General features: G+C 48.3%; 1 protein-coding gene across 2 annotated transcripts in view; it reads left to right on the top strand.

Moving 5' to 3' along the window:
* Positions 1-25,057, top strand: part of LOC148479114 (rho GTPase-activating protein 7-like) — a 262,669-nt gene that overhangs the window by 101,904 nt on the left and 135,708 nt on the right. The gene's annotated exons all lie outside the window — the stretch shown is intronic.

The following is a 25,057-nucleotide window of genomic DNA, read 5'->3' as shown; positions in this document are numbered from 1 at the left end:
TCACCAGCTTGTAGGTTGGTTAATTTCTGCCATATCCCTGATTGCCGGATGACGAAGGAGTCATGAGCACTTCCGGGTAATTTAGCATTCAGGGACAGGATCTGGAGGGAGGCATCACATACCACCATTACATTCAGGGAGTGATAGTGTTTCCTGTTTCTAAATATGGCCTCCAGCCGTGCTGGAGGCTGAAGTGGTATGTGAGTACCATCCACAACCCCTATGATGTGTGGGAAGCCAGCTATTTGGTAAAAATTGGCCTTGGCCACACTAAGGGCACCCATATCCAAAGGCATTTGAATAAAATGATGGAGGTGCTTGAAAAGTGCCTCCATCACTGCCCTCAGGATCCGGGAAAAGGAGGATTGGGAGATGCCCGCCACTATTCCGACCGTTGTTTGAAACGATCCTGAGGCACAGAAATGTAACACCGCCATAAATTGCGTCAGTGGTGGTATTGCTGTTGGACTGTCAATTTGCCGCTCAAGATCACTTTCTATTAATGAGAGAGTGTCTATGATGATTTTGGGAGGTAGACGGTAGCGTCTTAAAACCTCATCATCGGGCATTCCAAAAAGGGTGACACGTGTTCGAAATATCTGGGGCCTTGCATGCCTACGATGCCTACGCCTGGGACGAGTTTGAGGTTGGTCGTCTTCCGGGAGCAGGGCCAGAACAATTCGCCCCAGATCTATCTGAAATTCAAAGTTTACAATGTAAGGCTTTTGACCCACCCCAAAAGTAAGAAAAAAAAACTTAGCTTTCTGATACCATCCATAGCTGCTTACATGCCGGGGTATTGTCATGATATGTATAAACTGTAAAAAAGGCAACAATGAGACGTCAAAAATGTAAAGGGTTTTTTTTTAGGTAAAAAATTGTTGCAAGCCAACACAGAAAATAACGGAAAAACACATTTGCCCATCGCTGAAAACTACATTGCACACCGTACGTCAAATAGGGTTCAAATGGACCCAAAAAATGGAAAAGGGAAAAGCAAAACTGGATTATATGATGAATAAGCCGTCCAAAATGCGGTAAATTATTCGCAAATGCAAGTCACTACACCAACAGTCCAAAATGCGGTAAATTATTCGCAAATGCAAGTCACTACACCAACAGTCCAAAATGCAGTAAATTATTCGCAAATGCAAGTCACTACACCAACAGTCCAAAATGCGGTAAATTATTCGCAAATGCAACTCACTACACCAACAGTCCAAAATGCGGTAAATTATTCGCAAATGCAACTCACTACACCAACAGTCCAAAATGCGGTAATTCATTCGCAAATGCAAGTCACTACACCAACAGTCCAAAATGCGGTAATTCATTCGCAAATGCAAGACAAAAAATGGACTTACCCAACTCGAATATATAAGATGTCCTCAAAAAACTTCTTTGGGTCCGAAAACCAAAAAAAACTAAAAAATATGAAATGAGTGTTAAACAAATTAACTAACCACAAAACAGAAGAATACAACAATTGGCCACAAATTTGAATGCACAAAACTTACCAAATCAGGAAAGGATGTAGAAAAAATGAAAAAAATGCGAACGTAAAAACCAAAGAAATGTAGCAAAAACAAACAAAAAAACAACTCTCCAAAATCCTCCAAACGCAACCAACCAACCAAATCCAAACCACTTCACCGACAACACTCCAACAACCCCACCTCGAATCCACACACACCAAGCCATAAATAGTGTTTATTTTCCCGCACAAATTAAGGATGAATCATAGGGACGCACAATCAATGATGCGGCCGCAATCTAACGACGCATGTATAAATACGTCACAAAATCACATAGAATTTCTGGATGATTTCATGCTGGAAGCAGAGACATGGCTTCAAACCAGGGAAACAATGGTCAAAATTGCGGCGGTAAGGCCTTCATGCATTTTGTGTCAATGAGTATTTTAAAACATAATATTGTGCAAGTTGAGAAGTGGCTAAATCTGCATATTTACCCAAATAGGTGAGGAGGATGACATGGAAGAGACTGCTGGCCCCAGTCAACCCGCCAAAGCTGCCAAAAAAAAAAGGCAGCCACATTTCACAAGCAAGGAGATGGAGGTTTTGATCCAGAAGTGCGTTGACATCCTGCCCCAGGCAGCCAGGAATATGAGCCAAAGCCAGAAGTGGAGAATGTGGGAGGAGGTCGCCGTTGCTGTCAATAGGGTGGGTGATTATGTCCGTCTAGCCCGGGATGTCAAACGGCGGTAAGTAAACACTTTCCCATCCTATAAACAAACCCCATTGTTAAAAAAAGGATAATGGTTCCAAATTCATTCCACAGATGGGCAGACTTCAAATATCGTCTAAAGCAAAAACTTGCCGACAGGGCTAGGCATGCAAGGGGGACAGGTGGGGGTCCCACCCCTGTGTCATTGGAGTTGACAGACTTAGAAGAGATGGCACAGGGGTGTGTGCAGGCTGTGGAGGTGTTTGGCGTGTCCAACATGGATACGGACATGCCAGACTTTGCGGCTCCTCATGTTGGCCAAGGTAAGTCTTGTCATGTCACCATCTCAGAAATGCTATTGTGCCAATATGTAGATTCTAATGTGAGTCTTTTCTCCAATTTCCTAACAGAGACAGAGGCGGATGAGTCTGCTCCAGAGGGGAGCCTTGGCCGCAGAATTTCTGCTGACTCTGCAGGGGAGGAACCAGTACATCCGGCTGAGGACCCTGCAGAAGCCAGTCCAGGGCGTGCCCCCTCGCAGGCAGTGGGCCTCCTCACAGAACTCAATTTTAAATCGGATTGCCATACGGAGATTCTGCAGAGGATGGACGCCAGTCTGATACGGGTGGCTGAGGCCCTGGAGCAAAATGCTGCGGCCAACGTGACCATTGCTCAGGCCCTGGCGGAAAATACCAGGGCCAACATCCGCATCGCCGATGCCCTGGAGCAGCTCGTTCGCCAGCACATGGTGGAGCCGACCTCCCTTCCTGCCGGAACATCCAGATCCTCCACCTCTGGCACAACATCAGGCAATCCTCCAAATGTGCCTAGCCCTGTGCCTAGTCCAGAGGCCACAACATCTGCCTCTGGACAGGCCAGCCCGATGGCATCCCGGACCCGGTCTGGCGCCCACCCTCACCCATCCAAACGGCCGAGAAAACGGTGACAGCAATGGCGACTTTTCCCACTTTCCTTCTGTGCTTGGCTCATATTCCTTTCTGGTCAAAACTTCCCTCTCCTTTCTTGTGAAATGTTTTTAAATTTTGTATTTACGATTATGTTAGTAGTTATGTTTTTTTTTTTTTTAGATCAAATATCTTGGCCACAAAAAAAGGCAATACAATATTATGCCAATTTGTTTGTGTGTAAACAATAAATTGTACAAAAAAAACAGACATTGTATTGTGACATTATTGTACAAATGGGTTACATTTAATCCTGGCCTTAAACGCAAAAACTGACCCTCTTATGTTAAAAAAAAGGCCTCTTTAAGGAACGTTTAAAAAAACACATAGCGATGCAAATTCAACAGTAAACCAAAAAAAAGGGGAGCTAATTAAAAGATGATGACATTATTTTTACAATAGGCCATAACCACCAAATTGTAGCCAAAAAAAAAACCCCAAAATGTACGCTAATTGATTATGTAATCATGACATTAGCAGCTCTGATTTCCACCTGCGTACGCTTTTGTGCTATCCCAATAAACTGCTTTCCAAACACATACCAAGCCGGATTTCAATCCAACACTAATTACTTTACTGACCAGCCACGATTAATCGCAGCACCATCGTGGAGTCCCGGGACGGAGGAGAAGGCCATCGCCAATGTGGTCGAGTAATCCTGACCCTAAGCTGTGCGAGCATTTTGAAGGGAAAGCGGATGTTTCAGTGACGTATGAGACGGTCCGAACACATTTGACGTTCGCATCTGCTAATGTATGTACGCCCCAAAAACGCTTCGCCACGCCTGCGTTTTGTCATCTCCACCCCCGTCAACACCCAAAAACGCCCTGTTCTGTCAATCACATTTGACATGTCACTTCCTGTACGCTATTTTAGGAACGAGAGAAAAAAAGCTCGCAATTTGCCGTACGCGCATGCGCGGTGTAACCCCGACGCATGCGCGGTTAGTCAACATCGGAACGCAACGAGCGTACTGTTGTTAACGTGCGGCTCTGAATGAGGGCCTTAGTCCAAATAATATTAGGATGCTTTAGAACCCAACCACAGTGTGGATATATAAATACAGGGATTGAATATTGAGTACCTTTATAGTTATTTTATGGGAAGCTCCGTATATATTGGACTTAATTTAGCAATTCTCTAAACATGCAAATCAATTGCATATAGGTTGTGACCACACAAGGGTAACGATATTTATCCTTGAATACCATAGTATTACAACCTCTAAATAGAGACAAATTATAAATCACAATAGCTAAATATACTAGTGCTAACTAATATCAAGGAGCTCACTGTTGAAACCTTGTGATTATTAAATAATTGTCCTATAAGCAGGGAATATATGTAACAAGATATTGTTATATATAATCACATGTTGAAAGCTAAACAATGAGTAATGACAAAGATAATATTACTGAGATTTCCAAAATAGATTTATTTGAATAAAGAAGAGGTCACACAGTGAGGATACTGTATTATTTTATTCACAATTTCTTACCAATTTTGATCACACTATCTAATCAAGTTTTTAACCTCTATTTCGCTGGACTGGACATAACCCTCAATTGGATATTTTAATGTATACCAATAACAATGGATAATTCTTAACATTATTGTGCGCCGCACAACAGGCACATCCTTTTTTTTTTTCTTCGAATTTATTTTTTTTGTAACCCATTTTTTAAAGTCAAAGATGCCGCTGCGAGCCAATCACGCGACATCATCGCCCTGTCCCCTCGGCTGGCTTATATACAGCCAGTGCGAGGCGCCATGCAGTCAGTCGTCGGCCAGGGAGCTGGAGAGAAGATCAGCTGAAGCAAGAAGACGCCGGGAAGCCCTGGATGGGTGGCGACCATGGAAAAGAGCTTAAAGGCCGCCGCGCTCCAGGTGAAGGTGCGGAAAAATAAAATATTTGTATTTTTTTTAATTTCTTTTGCAGGGGTAGTATAGGTACCAGCGGGCCCTTAATGCCCCGCCTGCTGGTACTTGTGGATCTCCAAGTACCAGTGTGTTGGGATGCCTGCTGGGACCTGTAGTGCTTCTGCAAAAAGACAATATTTATATTTTCATATGCACAAGACCACACAATATACCCAGCACCCACCGCCCAGGGCTGCTGGTGATAGCCCCGGGCTATCAGTCTGGGGTGCCCTGAGAAGGGGGACCCCTTTATTGGGGCATCACCCCCCCTCTAGAAAGAGTCCGGTGCTGGTTCTGGTAAATACAGGGGGACACTACACTTTTTTTTTTCCCCCATTATTTCCAGAACCAGGGCCGGCTCAGAGCCCAGTGCTGGTTGCGCTGCATATGGGGGACCCCTACGTCATTTGTCCCTTGTATTTTGGCAACCAGGACTGGTTCTGAAAAGCCTGGTGCTGGTTGTGCTTCAAATGGGGGACTCCTATGTCATTTGTCCCCTGTATATAGCACAACCAATACTGGCTTTCCAAAGCCTGGTGCTGGTTGTTGTTTTTGGGGAGGGGGCCACACCATTTTTTTTTTTTTTTTTTACACAGGTGCTGTTTTTTTTTCATTAAACACAGAAGTGCTGACCCGTCCCTGCTACTGTGTTTGTTTATTTAAATACAGGAATCACGGATCATTCAGATCTGAGCCTGCATCCGTCTGCTGCTACCTCCCCCGGGTCCTGCCACATGCACCAATGCTACCGCTAACACCCATGGGTCCCAGCCGCATCTAACGCCTGCTATCCTCCAAGTCTGGCCGCAGTTTATGGCTGCTTCCTTCCCCCAAGCCCGCCGCCACTACGACCCACACTGACCTGCCATCTTTGTGCGCCCAAGTGAAGCCACAGTGAGTACACCTGATGGAGGATTCTACTAAGGCTGCACATCAAGTTGAAACTTCCTATCTCTATAGTGGCGGATTCGTGAGGTAAAAGTTTAAAAACTGTAACTTTCTCAATTACCTAAACCCCAGAAGCACCTACCCTGGAACAATAGCTACCTAATAAAACAAACCCAAAGTGTAAATTTGCCCCCTATCCTGAGTTATGCTTCCCAAAAATCCCCCATAGAGAACAGCAGGAAAGTGGTCCTAATTGAGTGTCAGACAATACTGACAGTTGGAAATTTAAATTACTCCCAAGTCCTCATTTTTTATGTTTTTGCCCTGAAGTTTGGCATGCAGCACCGAGCGACAGTTCTACCAACCCATGCCAAATTTCAGCTCCATACCTCCAATAGCTTTTGAGGTGTAGCCCCTTAAACACCATGCCCCCTCTGGATTTTTCTATTGGAAAATTCAGTTCTTTTCGAGAGGACCCCCTGCCTTCGCTCGTCCCCTGTATTTTTTCAACCTAGACTGGCTCTGATTAGCCTGGTGCTGGTTGTGCTTAATACAGGGAACCCTTACGTCGTTTGTCCCCTGTGATTAGCACAACCAGCACTGGGGCTCCAAAGCTCGATGCTGGTTGTGCAGTGGAGGCACGTAATTTTTTTAATTTTTTATTACACATTAATTTTTAAAACAATACATGGATGGATCTCACTGATACGTTCATGCATCTGTGTCTTATAGATTTGATTTTCTCAGGTGCATGCCCAGCAGCAGTGAGTCTCTGTTGCCCGCTGATGCTTCTGTGCATGCCCATTGCTGCCACTGCTTTGCACCTCCACTGCTGCCACTGCCCCACACACCTGCAGCCTGCCCCCGCAGCCGTCTCTCCCTCTCCACCCTTAAAACACCTGTGTGCTGTCTGTTCCTCCACCCATGTTAGTGTACCTATTTGTTGTCCTTCTGCCCTGCAGGTGGCCCGGTTTGCTCATCAAAACCCTGATGGTTAATAAATTATAAAAAAGCAATGAAATTCCATAGGCAAAAAAACCTTACTGTTTTACATGTCCCATTAAGGCTTCTTACACATGATATGAAATTTCACAAAATCTACTGAATTTGTGCCACTCAAACTAAGAAAAGCAATGAAATTACGATCATTAAGGCTGACGTCTTAATGGACGTGTTCCTTGCGCAATACAGATATGGTATGCCATCACACCCTGTGGTTAACTGCAGAATCAGCACTCTCACAGAATGAGATTGCTGTCACTCACAAAATGGTGGAGTTGCTAATTCACAGAATTGTGTGCTCATTACAATACACACATGCAGTGTATGCAACTGAGGTTTAAGCAGTTATGTGGCTCCCACATACACCTGGTGGTTTTAGCTGCTAAATGACAGTGGTGTTTCTGCAGCATTCCTTTTTAAACAGCAGTCATCTGGTTTACAACTTGATACAGGTGTCTATTATGGCATCTGATAACGCTGAAGGTGGACACCAGCGCATTATATTTGAACAAGGTGCAACATTCAGCTATTCAGAAACTGAAGCGGAAGCTAATTCTTGTTAATGAAATTCTGTCTGATCATGTATCTGCTGCATCACCACAAGAGCTTTTCAATGATTTGCTGCGTTTAAGAAAAAGGGAAGTCAATTATTTTTATCATGGATTAACACTATCCAATTACTTTAAAGATAAAAAGATCCCTATAGGGTTTATAATAATAAATGAAATATTTAGTTTTAAAAAAAAATATTTCGTTTTACTTTTGCTAGTCCCTCCTCACTCCAAGTTTTGGAAACTCAATACAAGATTTTGGCTAGGTGGTATAGGTGCCCTGTTCACATTCACCGGATGTTCCCAAATCTATCTAATTTATGCTGGCGTTGTAGTCAAGCAGTAGGCACTCCTCTCCATATTTGGTGGCAATGCCCAATAATAGCTGACGTTTGGAGGAAGGTTCGACAGATATCGGAATTGATCACTGGTCTTCCTTTATCTGATAAACCGGAGTTTTGGTTACTAACTTTATCAGACCTTCCTTTCTCCATATACAAAAAATCCTTGTTACGTCATCTGGTGAATGCTGCAAGGGCTACTGTACCGTGTTATTGGAGATCTTCGATTTGTCCCCCTATCTCTCAATGGTTTCAGAGAATAGATCAGTATATGTTTATGGAAGATCTCTCCTCTTTGAAATCATCTCCCTCAGATTTTACAATTACTTGGCATGACTGGCTGAACTTTAAAGAGTCTTCTGAATACAAAATACATATCTCAACGCCTCTTAGGACATAGCGACCTTCTTCTTTTCTTCTTTTCCCCACTATTTTTCTTTCTTTATGTATACTTTTTCCTTCACGATTTTTATATATTTTACTTTATCAATTATGTTTCTTTTTATTTTATTTAGTAATGTTCAAAAATACGATTTAAATACTAGTCGATCTGGGACTTTTTTCTTTCTCTTTTTTTATTCCATGTTTTGTGACTATATTGGTCCATTGACTTTGTATTGTTATTTGTACTTATTTGGTGTTTATGTAGGCCGTTGTAGGCCATATATGTACTATGCTATTTTTGATTTCAATAAAAACAGATTATACAAAAAAATGAACCAACTATCGGCCATTATAACAAAAAGTTCTATAAAAAATGGACCTCAATCCTCAATAAATGGTCTTTTGATTTATTATTGTCTAAAAGGGGAATTACCCTCACCAAAGATAAGATCAAAACTGTAGAAGCAACTAGTTTGACCACCTTGGTGAACAACAAACAGTGCGACTGGATAACTAAATTAGACGCACAATTGGAGTCTTACAAAAATGACCTTATAAAATTCAAGATTGAAAAAAGGAAAAAAGTAGACCTGGATTACGAACAATAGCGGGTCTATCATTGGCTTACAGGAGCCTATTCTAAAACAGATAGGCGTCCTTTGTTTTTCGGTGCACTCTATATAGGTCTAAATTTGACACCTCTGAGGATACAGCTACTACAGAAAATGATACAGATCTTACCAATACACAAAAATCTAGAGGTAAGGGTCATTCACCAGTGGGCAACTGCACCAGGGCCCATTTTTTTAGGTCCAACCTCGCACGTACCCGTAGAGACCAACAGAACAAGAGGCAGAGGAAGGCCACCAAGGAGACGCAGGACTAAGGTTAAAGACTATCTGACAGAATTTTGATTCCTGATGAATTATCAGTATTGAGAAAGGGCTTTTCCTTTGTCCCAATGGTCCGTTTTGATAATCTACAGTGGAAGCTGGAGTCATATATGTTCAATAAAATCATTACAATCAAATAATTTTTTGAAGAAAAAATGTCCATTCCATATGATGTGTCTGTACAACTCCAGAAGCTACAAGGAAGATCAGCTTTTGATACGGTTAGCAATAATGCTTCTGTGAAAAAAATTACACGCATGCTTTATGAAACCATTTGTGTTGATCCTAGCACTAAAAAAACAAGTTTTTTTAATTTAACTAAAGCTGAACAGTCTGTCTTAAAGAACTTGGCTGCATATGAAGATGTAGTGTTCCGCCAAGCGCACAACGGGTGCGCTATTGTCGTGCTAAATCTCCATGATTATAAGATAGAGGCGGAGAAACATCTGAGACACTGCTATATACAAAAAATTTGTTCAGGACCCTATAGAGTAATATACAGGGGGTTTGATTTCGGCTGCTGCCAAGAGAGCTCTTGAGGTTGATTACCCTATTAGGCCGCTATTCTATTTGATCCCCAAATTACATAAGGATCCTGTTAGGCCACCAGGGCGGCCGATTATTGCTGCAAAAGGCTCCTTATTTCGGCCGATATCAACCTACTTGGATGCCTTGTTGCAACCATGCGTATAGGCTAGGTCTACATTTTTCAAGGATACTAACCATTTGTTCAATGCTTTATCAGTGTTACCTGATTTACCCAATGATTGTGTATTATGTTCAGTGGATGTGGTTAGCCTGTATACCTGCATTCCCCATGTTGCGGGTATGCAGGCAACTAGGAGATTAATTACTGACAATCTTTTGTATAAAGGTCCATGCATTGAATTGTTTATGGAGCTCTTAGAGCTAGTGTTGACCCGCAATTACTTTATGTATGATGGGTCCTTTTTCTGCAATTGTCTGCTTGTGCGATGGGGGTCGAATGTGGCCCCGTCGTACGCCAATGCGTATATGTTTTCAATTGAGCATGACATTTCTTTCACTGATCCTAATGTAACTAAGCAGGTGATAGCTTATTTTCGCTATATAGACTACCTGCTCATCCAATGGGGGGGTTCCATGCAGTCTTTTGCAGAGTTCATGGAACACCATAACGTCTTGGACACACCGGTTAAGTTCTATGGACCTGCAGAGTGTAAATTTTGTAGATGTGACATTGACAAATAATGAGGGTCGGTTGTTGCCATCAATGTTTATTAAACCTACTGACAAACAACTTTCTATTAGCCAGCAGTGCACATCCCGCAGCTCTCAAGCATGCATTACCCGTCTCACAATTTCTACGTGCCCTTAGAATAGCTAAGGATCGCAAGAAAGGTTTGACACAGTTGGACATCATGTACAACAAATTTCTGCAAAAGGAGTATTTGGCAATTGATTTGGATAAAGCCAGGTCAAAAGCCATTAATATTTCCCCTGAACAACTATTTGTGAGAGAGAATAAAGATGATCATCTGACTAAAAGGCATATGTGGGTTAATCAGTATAACCACATGAGCACTACCATCAACAAGCAAGCAAAGTCATTGTGGTCTATTATTATTTTGGATAAGGACCTTTAAACCCCTTCATAACTCTAGCCTGTCTTGCTACCATAGGAGTAAAAACCTGAGGGACTATATAGTGCGTAATGACATCACGCAATTGGGCAAGAAACAGAATAGGTCATTTCTACTTCAGGTTCCATAGGGGGTCCACAGGGTTGACCTTGGGGTATAGCTGGATCTGGATCCACGGGCATCACGCACTGGGTCCATCCTTCTCTATACCCCGCCACAGGCACATCCGTTTTAATTGGTGCCCGGCCGGAGTCGGGTCACCTTAGTGCAAGGGGGCTGCTTGGCAGCCCCTAAGCTTATTTTTAGAGTTATTTATTTAAAAATGTTTTACTCTTCAGAGCAGCAGCTTCAGACTGTCCATTGGACATCTAAGCTGCCGCTCCTACAACCCCGCTGGCGCCGCAATGCCAGTACAGATCTGGGGATCGTGGCGGGACCCCAGATTCTGTACTAGCACGGGCTCTGGGCTCTCCTTTGACTGCTGCCGGAGCGCTGGGGACTAGGTAAGCCACGGGTCACTGCTTTCGGTGACCCGCGTGTGCCTTTACAATGCAGTCACATGCCTCCAGTCTCTGGGGATAGACCGGAGGTGCTAGCTAGTGGCGGCGGGCTCCCCCTCTCTGGAGGCATACCCCGCGAGACCACTGGACCGCCAGGGAGTGATAGGCCGGCAGCGGGAACCGGCGTCCCGGGGGTTAACTGCTAGCCAGGGGAGAGAGCCTTCCCTGTTTAGTGGCTCCTCCCCTCGGCTCAGTGTGCCTTTCCGCTTAGGTCTTGGACGCTGAGCTGCTTCCTCCTACGGCCACTCCTCCTCTGAGGTCTTCGGCGGTATTTTTTCTTGGTGGGCAGCACAGATCTCTCCTGGCAGTGTGCGGTCGATCCCCCTGTGTACCTCTCCCCAGCAAAAAGTTAGTGTACACAGCGCTATAGCCCTCCCAGACACTGTCACTACAATCAACCACCCAGATTCAAAGTGCAGGGAGTTTGACTTTCTGCATTGTATGTGACTTCTGCTAGTGCTGACGGTATCTGCTGTATTTCTCTATATTCTGCCTATAACTATCCATTTTATTTCTCCTCCAGCCCTGGCAGGTGTGTGTGGGAAGGGCTTTTCAAGGATCTCACTTATATAAGTTCATCTATTTGTGAGGTTGGTCACATACTGTGGTGTGCTACACGGTGCCATATTTGTGGGCTTGTGTGCTGCATACTTGTGGGCGCGCCAAGTGCTTCCCTGTTGTATTGCTATATATCTTTGAGTATATATATCTAGTCAGCATGTCTGATGAGGAAGTTGAGTGCTCTACGGCTCCCAATCTGCTCACCTGCAGACGCTGCGTTGTAGTGGGGAATATGGAGGATTTATCGCAGGATGGGGTGTGTGTGCGATGTCATCAGTTACCTGGCCCCTCTAACCCCCTTGGGTGGTATTTTCACAGGGGCTGGCCTCCATCGTCTGGCAGTCTCGACTACCCTCCCCCATAGGGGGTTACCCCAAGCAGCCATCCCCCCCTTCTCCGGGTGTACCGCAATTATTGCAGTCTCCCCCTGGGCCTCAGACAGTTCATCCATATGCGGGTTTCCCTATGTATGTTCAGTCACCTCCGATGACGCAGCAGTCCGTCATCCCCTTCCAGGGTCTCCTGCAAGTTAACCCACCGTGGGTGGATGTGTTCTCCAATTCTGTCCAGAGTTTGGCGGCCTCTTCTTCAGCTTTTCAAACCATGTTGCGTAGTGACAAGCCTCACAAGGCGTCAAAATGCACTGTTATGTCATCCCAGTTTTGCGCAGTTATCAGATGCAGATACGTCCTCAGATGAGGGAGAATTGCATGAGGATTCTGATTCAGATTCCTCTGCTCTGGAAGTGGAGACGAAATCTACCATTAATGTGCCGGCATTGGTGCGGGCGGTGTGGTCCATTCTTGATATAGAGGATGACGCCCCAGCCCCTAAGTCCAAATATCCAAATTTTAAACATGCAAAACTTACTTTGGCTTTTTTTTCCTTTATCTGACCAACTGACTGATCATATGGCGGAGGCCTGGCAGTCGCCTAGTAAGAGGTTCCAGACGCAGAAACGTTTAAGCAGTAGTTATCAGTTTCCTGCTAGTCAGTGCAAGAAGTGGGAAACACGGCCTGCGGTGGATTCTCACATTACTCGCCTGATCAAGAGTGCTACCTTGCCAATGCCGTCCATTTCATCCCTAAAGGATCCCACGGACAGGAAATTGGAGACTTGCTTAAAATCCATATATTCTCTCTCTGGCGCGGTGGCCCGTCCGTCCATGGCCATCTCTTGGGTGGCTAAAGCCATTGAGTGCTGGGCCAATGTACTGGAGGATACACTTCCTGAAGAAGCTCCGGAGGTTCAGAGAGCTTTGGTTGGTCAGTTGAGGGATGCTGCTTCCTATATTGGGGAGGCATCTTTGGATGTCAGTCTCCTAACTTGTAGAGTTTCGGCGGCAGTGGTCTCTGCTCGCCGGTCTTTGTGGCTTCGTTCTTGGAGAGCGGATGCGGATTCCAAGAAAGGCCTGGAGGCCTTACCCTTTAATGGGGAGATTTTGATCGGCTCTGACCTAGACAAAATTGTTGATACATTGGCAAAGTCTAAATCAGCATTTCTGCCGTCAGCAGCTGTGCCTTTTAAAGCTTGGACCTCAGCCTTTCGGTCCTTTTGGATTTAGGGTAAGTCCAAGGGTCAATCCTTCCTGAGGCAGTCATCAACCAAGACTGCCCCTAAACCAAAGAAGCAGGCCTGGAGCACTAGACACCCTGCTTCCAAGCCCAAAGATAAGCCTTTAGCCTGATGGGATGGGCCTCTCTCTGGAAGATCCCAGAGTGGGGGGCCGACTTCTTCAATATGCCAAGTGCTGGTGCAATACCACCACGGATGCTTGGGTACAAGAAGTGGTCTCTCGGGTACGACCCGTCCTTCCGGTACAGACCCACCCAACAGTTCTTCTGCATTAGTCTTTCCCAAGACAAGACCAAGGCCTTGCAGATCCAGGAAACCATAGAGTCCTTGCTGAAAGCAGGGGTTATTGTTCCCGTTCCGCCATCTCAACGTGGGACGGGTTATTACTCTTTTCTTTTTCTAGTTCTGAAACCCAATGGGTCTCATCAGCCCATTCTCAGCCTGAAATCGTTGAACAAGTTCCTCAGAGTGCCCACTTTCAGGATGGAAACTTTGCGTTCCATCATTCTGGCTATGGAACCGGGGTATTATATGGTCTCCCTCTACATCCAGGATGCCTACCGCCGTGTTCCTATAGCCCCTTCACACCAGCAGTATCTGATGTTTGCTTTGCAACATCTTCACTTCCAGTTTCAGGCTCTACCCTTTGGTCTTTCCACGGCTCCGAGGGTATTCACCAAAGTGATGGCTGTCATAGCCAGGGTATACGGCTTCTGCCATATCTGGACGACCTCCTATTGCTGGGAGGCTCTCCGGAGGTTCTTTTGCAACATCTGCACCTGACGATCGCTTGTCTCCAAGCTCACAGGTGGCTGATAAACTGGAAGAAGTCCTCCCTCATTCCGTCACAGAGGATGGTTCATTTGGGTGCCCTGTTAGACTCTAGTCAGCAAAGCATCTTTCTGACTCCGGAAATGGTTTCATCCCTACAAGTGAGCAGTTGTCTGAAGACTCCCCAAGTGTCGGTTCACTTGGCAATGAGAGCTCTGGGGTCCATGGTGTCGACATTTGACATGATGGGGTATGCCCAGTTTCATTCCAGACCCCGGCAGGGGCTGATTCTATCCAAATGGAATTGGTTACCACACTGAATCAGGACTCAGATGCTTGTGTTGTTTCTGCAGGTGCGCCTGTCGATGGCTTGGTGGCTTCAGACAACTCATCTCACCAAGGGCCGCCCCTTTTGGATCCAGGACTGGGTCCTGCTCACGACGGATGCCAGTCTCTGGGGTTGGGGGGCAGCGTCGGGTCCACTTTCACTTCAGGGCCATTGGACGGCGGAAGAAGCGGTTCTTCCCATCAATATTCTGAACTTAGGGCTGTGTACAGGGCCTTCCAGTTGTCCGGTCAAGCTCTTCATGGAAGGACAGTGCAAGTTCAGTCCGACAACGCCACCACAGTGGTGTACATCAACCGTCAAGGGGGGACTCGCAGTTGAGCAGCAATGTCAGAGGTGTCGCGTATCCTGTCTTGGGCGGAGTGCCACCTTCCGGCCATCTCGGCAGTCTTCATTCCAGGAGTTCTCAACTGGGAAGCTGACTTCCTCAGCAGTCACGACGTGCATCCCAGGGAATGGTCCCTTCATCCAGATGTATTTCAGCTGCTCATGGACAAGTGGGGACTGCCATAGGTGGACCTCATGGCCTCCCATCACAATCGCAAATTGCCTGTGTACAGGTCCAGGACAAGAGACGCCGGCGCAAGCCTGGTGGATGAGCTGTCAGTGATATGGACATTTCAGCTGGCGTATATTTTTCCCTTCAATAGCCTTGCTGCCTCGGGTCCTTCGGAAATTCAAACAGGACGGCGGCACGCTTCTGCTGGTGGCACCGGCTTGGCCCAGATGTCACTGGTACTCCTATCAATCGACGTTCCGTTTCTTCTGCCTCACCAGGACCTCAGGATTCAGCCTCCCTTTGTTCCTTGGGATTTGGCAGTGGTGCTTCGGGCCCTGCTGGGTCCTCCATTTGAACCTCTTGAGTTGGTGGAACTGAATTTGATGATGCTTAAGACTGTTTTTCTCTTGGCAATTGCTTCGGCCAGGAGAGTGTCAGAATTAGGTGCGCTTACTTGCCGTTCTCCTTTTCTGATTTTTCCCCAGGACAGGGCAGTACTTTGCACCTGTCCGGGTTTACTTCCTAAGGTAGTCTCTAAGTTCCACGTTAACAGGAAATAGTTGTGCCGGCATTTCAGTCCCCTGATCTCTCGGCTGGTGTGGCTTCCTTAGATATTGTCTGTGCTCTCAAAGTTTATATTGATCGCACTAGTTCCATTCGGAAGTATGATTCTTTGTTCGTCCTCTTTGGTTTTCACAAGAGGGATTGACCTGCCAACAAACAAACTTTGGCCCGTTTGGTTATTTGTGAGGCTTATTCACAGGAGGGTTTACCTGTTCCGGCCTCTGTTAAGGCTCATTCCTCTCTGTCTGTGGGTCCCTCGTGGGCTGCTGGCCATGGTGCCTCGGCTTTTCAGCTGTGTAAGGCGGCCACCTGGTCTTCCATACAGACTTTTCTAAGGTTCTATAAGTTTGACACATCCTTCAAGCGCTGGATTCTCCTTTCAGCGCAGGAGCGTCCCTGCCCTTCCCTTAGTAGTACTGCTTTGGGACATCCCCAAGGTCAACCCTGTGGACCCCCTATGGAACCTGAAGTAGAAAACAAGAGATATGGTAAGAACTTACCTTTGTTATCTGTTTCTACAAGGTCCATAGGGTCCACAGGGCGCCCGCCCTGACGCACCTGGCTTCATATGGGCTATGTGGCTGGTCACCGGTTTTCAGTCTCACATTCCGTAAGTATGGTTCTTGTGTGTTCCAGACTTCCTTCTCTCTGTTTGTATCTCCTCCGGCCTTGGCTACTTACCAACTGATGTGGCTGGAGCGGGGTATAGAGGAGGATGGACCCAGTGCATCCTGGGAGCAGCAAAGCTTTAACTGCGTCGTGCCCGTGGATCCAGATACAGCTATACCCCAATGTCAACCCTGTGGACCCTATGGACCTTGTAGAAAGCGAGATAACAAAGGTAAGTTCTTACCATATCTCCTGTTTTTTGGGCTCTCCCAAGTTGGGCTTTTTAGATGTCCCAATTGCATCACCTGCAAACGGGATGTGTTTTGTCACACATATACAGGGGCAAAATACAACATAGGATATCACCTGTCCTCCACCAGTAGGTTCATTGTTTATGCCATCACCTGCCCATGTTCAAAAGTATACATAGGGAAGACTGAGTGTATACACAGAGAGCGTATGGTGCAGCATCGCTCGGCCATACGCATGGCCTTGTCCACAGGCACGAGTGAGCAGCCTGTGGCTAGGCACTTTGCTATGCAAAAGCATAATCTGTCTTCCCTACAGTACAGAATTATCGATCATGTACCCCCATTAACAAGAGGAAGGGACCGTTCACGTAGGTTGTTACAGGTGGAAACACCTTGGATTATTAAACTGGATACTTTATCTCTGAGGGGATTAAATGTGATACTGGGACTCCAGTGTTTCTGTTAATCGGACCCTTGAATATTGTACATTTTAGCCATCATGGCTTTTGTTGGTTATTGCGTTCCATGGATTTGACATGTTCGTTGCTAGCAGTGATTATTTACTCCACTGTTTTGATTGAAAAGTTTAAAATGTCTTTAACTCTATACCCTTGAGCACAGTACGGCTTCAGCCCCTCAGGCTTATGTAATTTTGACATTGTTCTAAGTATTTCATTACTTTTAGTATTCTATACATGGTCAACACAGTGTTTTGCTGTGTGACTCAGTTTAAATCATTATCTGCATACTGTTATGTATTAGGTTTTTTAAATGTATGTATCATTGTTTGTTGTGTGAGTCGATCACTATGGCAACAGGGGGCTTGCACGTGACTTCCTGCTCTGGTGGTTTTCGGACACCGGAAGCAGCGAGTGATGCCGGGCGCACACGAGGGCTGCCTGTTATTTAAGGTTTGGTAAGCCACTGTGTTGTTTGTATTTGGCTTGACAAAAACTCTTAATAAAGACGTTGAAACGTTGCATCTTATGCCGCTGTTAGTATCTAATTATTGATCAGCCATGAGTGCCGCCTGTGGGGACTATGTATTATAGCCGTTTAGTTTAGAGATTTGCTGTGGATGGCACCGGGCCCAGAATATGAGTGCTGGATCGTGGACATAGATATATATTTCTACTTCAGGGTCCATAGGGTATCCACAGGATACCTTGGGGTATAGGTGTGACGTCAGTCGCAGGACACCAAAGAGTTAAGCTTTCAGCCTCCCAGGATGCACTAGGTCCCCCTCCTATACCCTGCCCCCGAGCCAAGGCACCTCAGTTTAGTTTGGTGCCCGGCCGGAGTCGGGTGCACCTGTTGGAGTGGGGGCTAGAAGAGCCCCTGAAGCTTTTCTTCATGCAGCACATCTGGATGAACAGCATGGACAGTCAGTCCTGACGTCCATGCTGTCTTCCCTACACCCCGCCGATACCAGAACGCCAGTACTGATCCGGGGATGCTGGTGGGCATCTGGGGTCACAGCTAGCGGTGACCCCAGATGTTCCGGACCATGGCCGGATTCAAGGGGGACAGAGGTAAGCAGCGGGGTCCCGCGGTGGGTCATCACATGGTCCTAAGTCCCCAGGCAGGGGGCTCCCTGGGGACTGGCTGCAGCGTGGAGCCAGACGACCAACCTGCGCTTCCACTACCCCCTGGGACAGCGGACCGCAGCAGAGCGGTAGCGCTGCGGCGTCCCAGGGGTTAAATGCATGACAGGGGAGCGCGCCTTCCCTGTCTCACAGCCGGCGCCTCCCCCGCTGCACACAGCCCTCTCTGCACTGTGCTGACTGGCCCTGTGTCAGCGCTCCTCCCCCAGGCTAGCCTTCTCTCTGCTCCTTGGCGGCCATCTTTTCAGAAGCATGGTGAACGCTGCTGGAAGCCTGCATTGGAAGCATCGTGGTCTGGGTCCCCCCGCATACCTCTCCTCCGCTGTGGTCAGGTCTGTGTATGCAGCGCTGTGTCCTACCAGGCCCTGTGTCTGTGTAGTTGAGTGATCAGCGCTGTTAGTGCAGGAATTGATTTTCTTTGCATTGTATGTGACTGTGCTAGCGCTGCTGCCTGTAACTTTTCTTCTCAAGACTGTCAGCTTTATTACTGTCCCTGTTCTTTCTGCTAAGCCCTTGCGGTGCTGCAGGGTGGTCTCGCCTATTTAATATATAATTGGTGAGAGGGGTCACATACATGGTGCCATCATGTCTGAAAGTGATTTTCCCCTCCGGCTACAGTGTACCACGTGTAAAGTACCGTTAGCGGAGGGGAAGGGTAGCGCGGAGGGCCTTTGCCGGCAGTGTTTGTCCATGGCGCGGCCTCTTACGGTTACAGCACCGGTACAGGAGCCGCCCTGGGCTTGTTTCGCTCAGGCGCTAACAGCTTTGGTGGGCCAGTTAGCTCCGCAGCCCGCGTTTACTCAGATGGGTTTGGCCCAGCAGTCTGTGGTGTCGTCACCCATGCAGGGTTTCCCACGACAATTGGTGGTACCCCACAGTCTCCCTATTTCCCGCTCCCGGTTTCTCAGGAGCCAGCGTGGGTTAACTCCCTGACGAGTTCTGTACAGCACTTGTCGGATGTGTTGCAAGGGGAGTCTGTGATGCGGCCTCATAAACGGCCGGTGGCGTCTCTATCCGCTCCTTATGAGGATGACGAAGGGACGTCTGATGATGGGTAGATTCTGGATCCTTACGATCAGGAACCTCTCCATACCAAGGACTCTGATGCTAAGTCCAAAGTATATATTCCTGGACTTATTCGGGCGGTCCGCACAGCCTTGGTGATTGAGGACAAAGTTCCCCCAGCGGCTAAGTCTAAGTATGCCTTTTTCAAAGACGTGAAGGGCGATGCCACAGTCTTTCCTCTTTCGGGTCAGTTGGTGGACCATTTAGAGGAGGCGTGGAAACAGCCTGGCAAAAGATACCAGCCGCAGCGACGCCTGGTGGTGGCTTATCCGTTCGAGGATTAATTATTTTGCTAAGTGGGAATCCCCTCCACAGGTGGATTCTCACGTGACCCGTCTTGTCCGTAGTGCCACATTGCCGATGCCATCCATGTCCTCCCTTAAGGATGCTATGGACCGCAAGGTGGAAATCTGCCTGAAGTCCGCTTATTCCCTTGCGGGGGGGGGCAGCACGGCCGGCTATGGCCATTTGCTGGGTTGCCAGAGCGATGGAGCGCTGGGCGGATTCATTAGAGGCTTCTTTTGATTCCGACTGTCCGGCCGAACAGGCGGAGTTGATTGGCAATCTCCGTGATTCGGCCACCTACATCAACGAGGCGGCTCTAAACATTAGTACTCTGGTGTCTAGAATTTCTTCAGCAGCGGTAGCTGCTCGTCGCACCTTGTGGCTGCGATCCTGGAAGGCGGACGCAGATTCCAAGAAGGGTCTGGAAGCGTTGCCGTTTACCGGAGAAGTTCTCTTCGGTCCGGATCTGGATAAGATTGTGGCCACGCTGGCGGCAGCCAAATCGGCTTGTCTCCCGTCGGCCGCTGCTCCTTCTGGTTCTGGACCATCGTCCTTTCGGTCATCTAGGGCCCAGGGCAGGTCCAAACCACAGTCGTTTCCTCGTCAGGCTGGCCCTAGGAAATCGGTCAAGCCCCGGAAGCAGGCATGGAGTACCAGACGTCCGGCCCCCAAGCCAGATGACAAGCCTGCGGCCTGACGGTCTGGGCCTCCCTTTGGGGGATCCCAGGGTGGGAGGCCGCCTGCTGCAGTTCGCCCAGTGTTGGTCGGTCACTACGACAGACACTTGGGTTCTGGAGGTGGTCTCCCACGGGTACGCCCTCTCCTTCCGGCACAGACCCCCGGCTCGATTCTTCACCACGGGTCTACCATCAGACCGGAACAAGGCTACGGAGCTGCGGAAGGTATTGCACACTATGCTCCAGGCTGGAGTTATAGTGCCTGCTCCATTCTCCCAGAGGGGCCAGGGTTTCTATTCAAATCTTTTTTTGGTACAGAAACCCAATGGGTCGTATCGTCCGATTCTCAACCTCAAAGCACTCAACAAGTCTTTGTGGGTACCGAAGTTTCGGATGGAGACCCTACGGTCCATCATTCTGGCGCTGGAACCTGGGGACTACATGGTGTCATTGGACATACAGGACGCTTACCTGCATGTCCCTATTCTTTTGCGCCATCAACAGTTCCTCAGGTTTGCAATCCGCAGCGACCACTTCCAGTTTCGGGCGTTACCCTTTGGCCTAGCGACAGCACCACGTGTTTTCACCAAGGTGATGGCGGTCATGACGGCTTCTCTGCGGCTGCAGGGAGTCCGCATGTTGCCGTACTTGGACGACCTGTTATTGGTGGCGGGATCTCCAGAGCTCCTGTTACGCCACTTGGACCTGACCATTGCCCTGCTGCAACGGCACGGCTGGCTAATCAACTGGCAGAAGTCCACTCTAATCCCGTCTTGGAGGATTCTGCATCTTGGAGCCTTATTGGACTCGGGACAGCAAAAGATCTTCGTGACGGAGGAAAAGATCTCTGCTTTGCAGTCAAGGGTGCGCAGTTGTCTGCACAGCCGCCGGGTGTCTCTACACTCGGCGATGAGGTTACTGGGCTCCATGGTGTCGGTGTTCGACATGGTGGAATATGCCCAGTTTCACTCCAGACCTCTGCAGCACCTGATCCTGTCCAAGTGGAACGGGCTGCCTCAGTCTCTGAAGTCCCAGACGATTGTGTTCACCCCGGAGGTTCGCCTGTCCCTTGCTTGGTGGTTACAGACGACCCACCTCAGCGAGGGACGTCCGTTCTGGGTTCCAAATTGGGTCCTGTTGACAACGGACGCCAGTCTTCGGGGCTGTGGAGCAGTTTCGGGTCCACATCTGTTCCAGGGCGGTTGGACGCCGACAGAAGCGGAGCTTCCAATTAATATCTTGGAACTCCGTGCGGTCTTCAATGCTCTCCAGCAGGCACATCGGTTTCTCCAGGGTCACCCGGTACAGGTCCAGTCGGACAACGCTACCACCGTGGCCTACATAAACAGGCAAGGAGGAACCCGAAGCCGGGCGGCTCTCGTAGAGGTGTTTCGGATCCTGGTTTGGGCGGAGCGCAATCTTCCGGCCATATCAGCGGTCTTCATCCCGGGAGTGCTCAATTGGGAGGCGGACTTTCTAAGTCGCCAGGACGTTCATCCGGGGGAATGGTCCCTGCACCCGGACGTTTTTCAACTACTGGTGGACAGATGGGGTCTTCCAGAGATCGACCTCATGGCGTCCCGGCACAACAACAAGTTGCCGGTGTACGGGTCTCGCACAAGAGACGAAGGGGCGTCTCTGGTGGATGCTCTGTCCATCCGGTGGACGTTCCGGTTCGCATACCTGTTCCCTCCGGTCTCCCTTCTTCCACGGGTAATCCGGAAATTCAAACAGGACGGAGGGACGCTCCTGTTGATAGCTCCCGCGTGGCCCAGACGGCACTGGTTCTCAGACCTTCAGGGTCTGTCCGTGGACAGTCCTCTGCGGTTGCCGCTACGACCGGACCTCCTGTCTCAGGGTCCTTGTCGTCACCCGGACCTGACTCGGCTGTCTTTGACGGCGTGGCTGTTGAGACGGCCATGCTGAGGTCCCGGGGGTTTTCCAGCTCTGTGGTGCGTACCATGTTGCGAGCTCGGAAACCGTCTTCCGCGAGGATATACCATCGCGTGTGGCATACGTTCTTCCAGTGGTGTCGACCGAGAGGTTATGAACCGCGGGAGTTTCGTCTGTCTCGGATTCTCGCCTTCCTGCAAGCGGGACTAGATCATGGGCTTCGCCTTGCTTCTTTGAAGGTACAGGTTTCGGCCCTGTCTGTCTGGTTTCACCGTAGGATTGCTACAATCCCGGATGTGCGCACCTTTATGCAAGGTGTTGTCCGCATTCAGCCGCCCTTTGTTCCACCTGTGGTGCCTTGGGATTTGGCTGTGGTCCTGAGGGCTCTCCAAGGACCGCCGTTTGAACCACTGGGATCAGTGGATCTTAAATGGCTAACAGCTAAGACTGTTTTCCTTCTGGCTATTGCTTTGGCCAGACGTGTTTCTGAGTTAGGGGCTCTTTCTTGTAGACCCCCTTTCTTGGTTTTTCATGGGAACAGGGCAGTACTCCGCACTCGGCCCGAGTTTCTTCCCAAAGTTGTTTCCCAGTTTCATGTTAACAGGGAAATTGTTGTTCCGGCCTTTAACTCACCGGGTCTTTCCGTGGGTGAGGCCTCTTTGGATGTTGTGCGGGCCTTAAGGACTTATGTTGACCTCACTTCTTCGTTTAGGAAGTCGGACGCTTTGTTTGTCCTCTATGGCTTCCGTAAAAAGGGTTGGCCTGCTTCAAAGCAAACTTTGGCAGCCTGGATCCGTATGGCTATTTCTGAAGCTTATCTTCATGAAGGCCTACCGGTTCCTCCTTCTCTGAAGGCTCATTCCACTAGGTCTGTGGGTCCTTCGTGGGCAGCTCGACGTGGTGCCTCTGCAGTCCAGATCTGCAAGGCTGCTACGTGGTCCTCTGTCCATACCTTCGTGAGGTATTACAGGTTTGACACCTTCGCCTCTCAGGATGCTTCCTTCGGGCGGCGGATTCTCCTTTCTGCACAGGAGCGTCCCCACCCTTAAAGGATACTGCTTTGGGACATCCCCAAGGTATGCTGTGGATACCCTATGGACCCTGAAGTAGAAAATATGAGATATGGTAAGAACTTACCCTTGTTATCTCTATTTCTACGAAGTCCATAGGGTTCCACAGGACTCCCGCCCTGTCGCACCTGTGCTGCAGATGGGCTTTGCTCTGGTCACCGGTTTTCCGTCTCCCTCTGGTGAGAATGTGATTCTTGTATGTGTCCAGATCTTTGTTCTCTCTCTTCCTTCTCCTCCTCCGGCCTATGGCTTGGTAACTAACTGAGGTGCCTTGGCTCGGGGGTGGGGTATAGGAGGGGGACCTAGTGCATCCTGGGAGGCTGAAAGCTTAACTCTTTGGTACCCTGCGACTGACGTCACACCTATACCCCAAGGTATCCTGTGGAACCCTATGGACTTCGTAGAAATAGAGATAACAAGGGTAAGTTCTTACCATATCTCATATTATATATATATATATATATAAAAAATATCATACAAACTCGGCACTCACATGCTTTTCAAACTGCAACTCCTTTGAACATAGGGAATGTTGGTTCCAAAATATTGCAATAATTTGTTAAGCTGGCCACCGCTTCACGGTCATTCCCATCTAGCCAGTCCCTACACTGATTCTCAGATAATTGAACTTGATCTGCCATCTTGGCCTCAAGCTTGCATACATTTTACACAGAAAACTGGGTCCTGCCTTAAAGAGACAGGACCACACCCAGGGCTATCAGTTAATAAGCGCCTGGAAAAAGAAAAAAGTTTGTCTTACATTTGAAAAACAGGGTGCCCTAGCAAGTGTGACCACAAAATTTAAATAAACGACAGGCTCAATCCACGGCACTCGACCATCTGGGGTGCCCTTGGTATGTGACCACACCATCTACATAAAAAATATCATACAAACTCGGCACTCACATGCTTTTCAAACTGCAACTCCTTTGAACATAGGGAATGTTGGTTCCAAAATATTGCAATAATTTGTTAAGCTGGCCACCGCTTCACGGTCATTCCCATCTAGCCAGTCCCTACACTGATTCTCAGATAAATGAACTTGATCTGCCATCTTGGCCTCAAGCTTGCATACATTTTAAACAGAAAACTGGGTCTCTTTACATCACCTATGTGTGGCAGATGTAGCTTCACACCATCACCCCAAAGGGTGTGAGCTCTATGGTTGAAAACCTCACTGTTGGTGGAAAGATTTTGGCACCAAAACAGACCCTACGCATTTTGTCCCCAGCATGGGACTTCTTCAGGGGTTCAATATTTAAAAGGGTGAAAAATATATAGTGGACATTTGCGGCTGGACCCGGTGGAACTAGCGGGCATTAGCGCCGGCGGGACCCGGTGACGCTGTGGGCGTTGGCGGCGGTGGGACCCAGCGGAGGTAGCTGCCATAGTGGCAGGCCTGTAAGCCATTCTGTAGAGTTCAGCAGCTGTGCCAATTTCATAAATGGCGCCTCAGCTGCATTTTTTAAATTCAAGGTAGCCGCCCGCGAGCCAGAAATGGCTCGCAATGTCATCACCCCGCCCCCTCGCCTGGCTTATATAAGCCAACGCGAGGCAACGGCATGGCAGTCCATCGGTGGGGAGGGAGCGTGGAAGAGCCCCTGAAGAATGGTGGTGGCCATGCAAAAGAGCTCAAAGGCTGCCGCCCACTAGGTGAAGAGGACACCAGAAGCCCTGGTGGGTTGGCGGCCACGCAAAAGAGCTAATTGGCTGGTACCCGCCAGGTGAAGACACCGGAAGCGCTGGTGGGTTGGAGCCCGCCAGGCAAAGATGCTGGAAGCTCTGGTGGGTTGGCAGCTGAGCAAAAGAGCCAATTGGTGCCACCCGCCCGGTGAAGATCCAGGAAGCCCTGGTGGGTTGGCATCCGCCAGGCGATGACGCCGGAAGCCCTGGTGGTTTGGTGCCCGTGCAAAAGAGCTAAATGGCTGCCACCCGCCAGGTGAAGACGCTGGAGGCCCTGGGGAGGCGGCGCC

Source organism: Taudactylus pleione, unplaced genomic scaffold (assembly GCF_031769625.1).
Source record: "Taudactylus pleione unplaced genomic scaffold, aTauple2 ptg000637l, whole genome shotgun sequence".
NCBI lineage: Eukaryota > Metazoa > Chordata > Amphibia > Anura > Myobatrachidae > Taudactylus > Taudactylus pleione.
The sequence above is the reverse complement of the archived record's forward strand: the minus strand, read 5'-3'. Positions and strand labels throughout refer to the sequence as shown.